Source organism: Penaeus chinensis, chromosome 43, assembly GCF_019202785.1.
Source record: "Penaeus chinensis breed Huanghai No. 1 chromosome 43, ASM1920278v2, whole genome shotgun sequence".
Taxonomy (NCBI): domain Eukaryota; kingdom Metazoa; phylum Arthropoda; class Malacostraca; order Decapoda; family Penaeidae; genus Penaeus; species Penaeus chinensis.
In genome coordinates, this window is record NC_061861.1 from 10250675 (window position 1) to 10255642 (window position 4968).

The following is a 4968-nucleotide window of genomic DNA, read 5'->3' on the forward strand; positions in this document are numbered from 1 at the left end:
AATAATAATAATAATAATAACCATAATAGTAATGATAATAATAATAATAATAATGATAATAATAAAAAAAAATAATAGTGTCAATAATGCTAATTATAATAATGATAATAATAATGATAAAAGTAATAATGATATTAATAATAACAACAACAATAATAATAATAAAACAGTAATAATAATAATAATGATAATGATAATAATAATCATAATCATAATAATAGTGATATTGAAAATAATAATAATAATAATAATAATAATAATAATAATAATAGTAATAATAATAATAATAATAATAATAATGATAATAATAATAATAATAATAATATTGACAACAATGATAATGCTGATATAACAATAATGATAATGATAATGATGATGATGGGTATGATGATAATGATGATAATGATGATGATAATAATAATAATAATAATAATAATAATAATAATAATAATAATAATAATAATAATAATGATAAGGCTAATATAGCAAGAACAGTAAAAGAGCAAACATAATACTGATTTGATGGTAATGACAGATGTATAGTTTTTTTAAAGAAATCCTCTCATATTGGAACAATGTTCAATCTTTTTCGCACTGATAAAACAGACAGCATATAGTACAATATACAATTTCAGTTTGCTCTTTAGAGTACAGTAGTACCCAGTATCTATATTTTGATTTAACCAACTGTACGTCATATTCAGATTAGATTGTTTTAGTAATAGATATTGGTTTAAAAAAACATCTTTTGTCAGTGCATAAGGGCTGACCATTTTTAACTCTTATAAAATTAAGTACCGTCGTCTTCGGTTTATTCTGGAATTCAAACGGACGTCAAACAAGCATAAGGGAAACTAATGTTAAACACTGAAAGAAATACTAGAAATAAAGGAGAACGAGAAAATAAAGGATAATCAGAATACATGACTTCCTCAATAGTCAAAGCCTTCCGGCAACTTTGGCTTCTCGCACGTGTACTGTGAACGCCGGCGGCCAGGCTGGCTTCATCGCCTCCTCCTACTGCTGGAAGTTTAAACGTAGTTAAGGGTGCTCAAAAAATGTTTATCTGTTTAGTTGAAAGTATTATTATTGTTATTATTATTATTATTATTATTATTATTATTATTATTATTATCATTATTATTATTATTATTATTATTATTATTATTATTATTATTATTATTATTATTATTATTATTATTATTATTGTTATTATTATCATTATTATTATTATTATTATCATTATTATTATTATTATCATTATTATTATTATTATTAGTAGTAGTAGTAACAGTAGTAGTAATTGCAGCAGTATTGTTGTTGTTGATGTTATTATTGTTATTATTATTATTATCATTATTATTATTATTAGTAGTAGTAGTAGTAGTAGTAACAGTAGTAGTAATTGTAGCAGTATTGTTGTTGTTGATGTTATTATTGTTATTATTATTATTATCATTATCATTATCATTACTATCTTATTCTTATTCTTATTCTTATTCTTATTCTTATTATTAATGTTACCATCATCATCACCATCATCATTAATTTTTTTTCTTTTTTACAAGTCCTCGAATGCTGGAGCAAGTGTATTCGATATCACTGGATGCCAGTCCTGGTCAAAGGGCTCTGTATATCATAAAATTATACCTAACCATTAAAATTAGATACACTGTGTTTGAATAATATCTCATACCTTGCAAGTATTTTGAAATTAGTATTGAGAATCTTTAACAGTTCCCCGGTCCTCAGATAACCCCTAGGTCACTCATAGCTTCGGATGCTGTATGTTTCCGTCTCCGTTTCCCCTATAAAGGGAATTAAGGTATGGGTTACTAATTGCAATTTTAATGGAACGATCAGATATTATATTTTATTTTGAAGTGAAGTGAAGAGTGTATATGAATAGTGAGGTTTTGATGCTGACGGTAAATTGTAAAGTCTATTCACGTATTATGTAATCGGATATACTATAGTCATCTTATTTGATATATGGTTAGAAGTGAAGCCCTTCTTCTGTAGTTAAGAAACTTGGTTAATTTGCAATGTAGCATTTGAAACACAGCACTGTAGAATATATAATGTTATCTAACATGCATCTTATTCTGGACAAGGACAACATCACTTTCGAATGAAAACTATTTATTATTTTTTTCTGGGAAATATACTACAAAAAGAAACATAGGGGACAATACCGAAACATGGTGCGCAGTAAGCAAGTGACAGATTTATCCTACACTGTGTGACAATTATCCTATTTCAGTTACAGAAGGGTATAGTGCGACTAAACCAAATAGGCTCTTAGATATTAAAAGGGTGTGTGGTCTCAGGCAGATGTGAAATAAGGTGACGAAAGTCACTGCACATTCTGGTAACGTTATTCCCGATTCATGCTGCGCCCTACATACTGAATTAATAGTTTATATAGATTTTCATAAGTTTATAGAGTTCAAATACTGGATAAGCTTATTACTTGCGTCCCAACCATCACTCTGAAATTTGCATATATGTAATGCAAAATTTAGCCTTTTCACCCTGATATATGACAATCGTAATCCATCCTCTGTTAGACCTTAATTCTACTATTCTCATCATGACTATCTCTCTCTCTTACTCTCCTTCCCTTACTCCCTCCGCCTCACTCTCTCTATCTCTCTCTCTCTCTTTCTTTCTCTCTCTCTCTGTCACTCCCCCTCTTTCTCTCTTTTTTCACGCTCCGTCTCTGTCTCTTTCTCTCATTCTCTCTCTTGCCTATTCTATTTTCTGTGAATGTGTGTCAGGCCAATATTTTGTTAGCTCTTTTAGGAACATTCACCGTTGCATGTATAGGATCCCAAATCAATTTATTATTTCTTTCTGTCTCTTATTGTATTTCTTTTTCTATGTCCCTCTTTCTTCTGTTTCTGATTTTATCTATCTCGGCTCGTCTGTCTGTCAGCCTGCCTGCCTGCCTGCCTGCCTGCCTGTCTGTCTGTTTGTCTTTGTAATTTTCACACTTTTACTAGATAATATTTTTACTGTTGAGAGATTTATCTAAAAGATCAGCTAAACCCAAAATGTATTAGAATTATTACGAATTAAGATGGCTTTCTAAAACATTATGAGAATATACATGTATACATACATACTTACATACATGCATCCATTCGTACATACACATACATGCATACATGTATAAATTCATACATACATACACACGGAAGCACACAAAAGCGACTGAGTTCTCGAGCCCTGCTGCTCTGGTTATGTAAGTCCCTTTATGCTGTCACCTATTCTTGTTATTCGTTGAGATGGTTGAGCTGGAATTTGCAACGCTTGTAGGCGTGGTGCGCACTGGATATTCACATCGCAGTAATGTGCTTGTGAGTCTTCTTTGTTAACCTACTTTCCTTCCCGCCAATATGCACCACTGATGAGCTGTTCAGATCCTAGTTGAATCTTGTCTGGCATCCTGGGGTTGGGCATTTCCATGAGTGGCCATTCTCCAAAGAAGGGTCGCTCTTGAGCTCTATAGATTACCTGGAGACCTGGAGGCAGGGAAGTACTCGTGGGAATTTCACTCACACATTTGTTCAATCTTAGCTTATGGTCGATGGTTAAAAAAAAAGAATGTTTTCGTCAGTATCAAAAATATGGTCACCATACTTAATTTTTCCTTCCATATCCTGTTTTTTCTTTAGCGCAAATGCAGTTTGTCGCGTTGACCCCGGAACTCATGCTAGTGAAGCCAACGGCAGATCCGGTTGGTATTTGTCGCAGAAGATTGTTGAGGAATACATTCCGTAAAGCTAGACCCAAGTGGACATAGATTTTGCGCATGCTGGTGTTGATGATTCTTTCAAGACCAGAGACCAGCTCCAGTCCTCAATTTCAACATCACTTGGCTTGATAATGCTCTCAACGAAGGCCGGGTCGGAAGCCCAGTCATACCCGGAAGAATTACCAGTGGCTAGAATAACATTAACTCTCATTCCCCATCCCTTTTCTTTTTTCTACTTTTTCAATATACTTACTCCTATCACTTTCTCTTGCCGTCTCGTCTTCTTTGATCTTAATATTTTATTTCCTACTTTCCTCCTCCTCTTTTCTTAAATCGCTGTGTACCTCACCAACACCGACCTTCAACTAAGCTATCTCACAAAAGGTCAATATCCCCCTGCAGCAATATCAAACTATTTCACCCCTTACCTGCAAAGGAGGCATATTACAGGCAATGCTACACAAACATCAGTCTCTCCCAACACTGAGCACCCATATGATATTCACCAGCCTATACACAAAGTTCACAATCCCATACACTCATAGCATCCTATGTTAACCCATTACCTGTAATTATTGAAGTACCACCACCACTTTCACCTGCCCTCACAGCACACCTGCCCATCAACACACCTCCCGCCGCCTGTAAGTCGGTTCCTGCTCCTGGGGGAAAATGTCCACTTCTGTCATGGGGGGGGGGGGGGGGGCATCGAGGCGAACAAATTGTCGTTCTAGTATTTGTATACCTGCTAAGATCTGTTCATAAAAAAAGAAAAGAAAAAAAAAAGAAAACCACTAAATCTACTAGACTGGTAAGAAAAACCCCGCTTTGCGAGATGAGTTTCAAGTGTTTAAATATCTCCACAGTATTTCCTTAGTTGAAAGACAAGTGGCAAATGAAACTACATGAATTGAATGATGTCTTACCAAATACGGAATAACAGTCCAAGAAGATGTCTAATTGAGAAACCTTTCCCGAGGCGTGTAAACACTGCATTCCTGGCTGCTCTTATCGCTGAATGATAATGGAGCATGCCCAATTCTCTCAGTTTTGTATGCACATCATCAATTATATTTGTGTACATTTCACACTTGAAACAGAAAGATAAACACTTGAAATGAAGATAACAAATATAATAGTTAACTGCTTTGTTGAACTGTGTTTCGATGGAATGTGGAATATCCCGACATTCTCGACAGCAAAGCAGA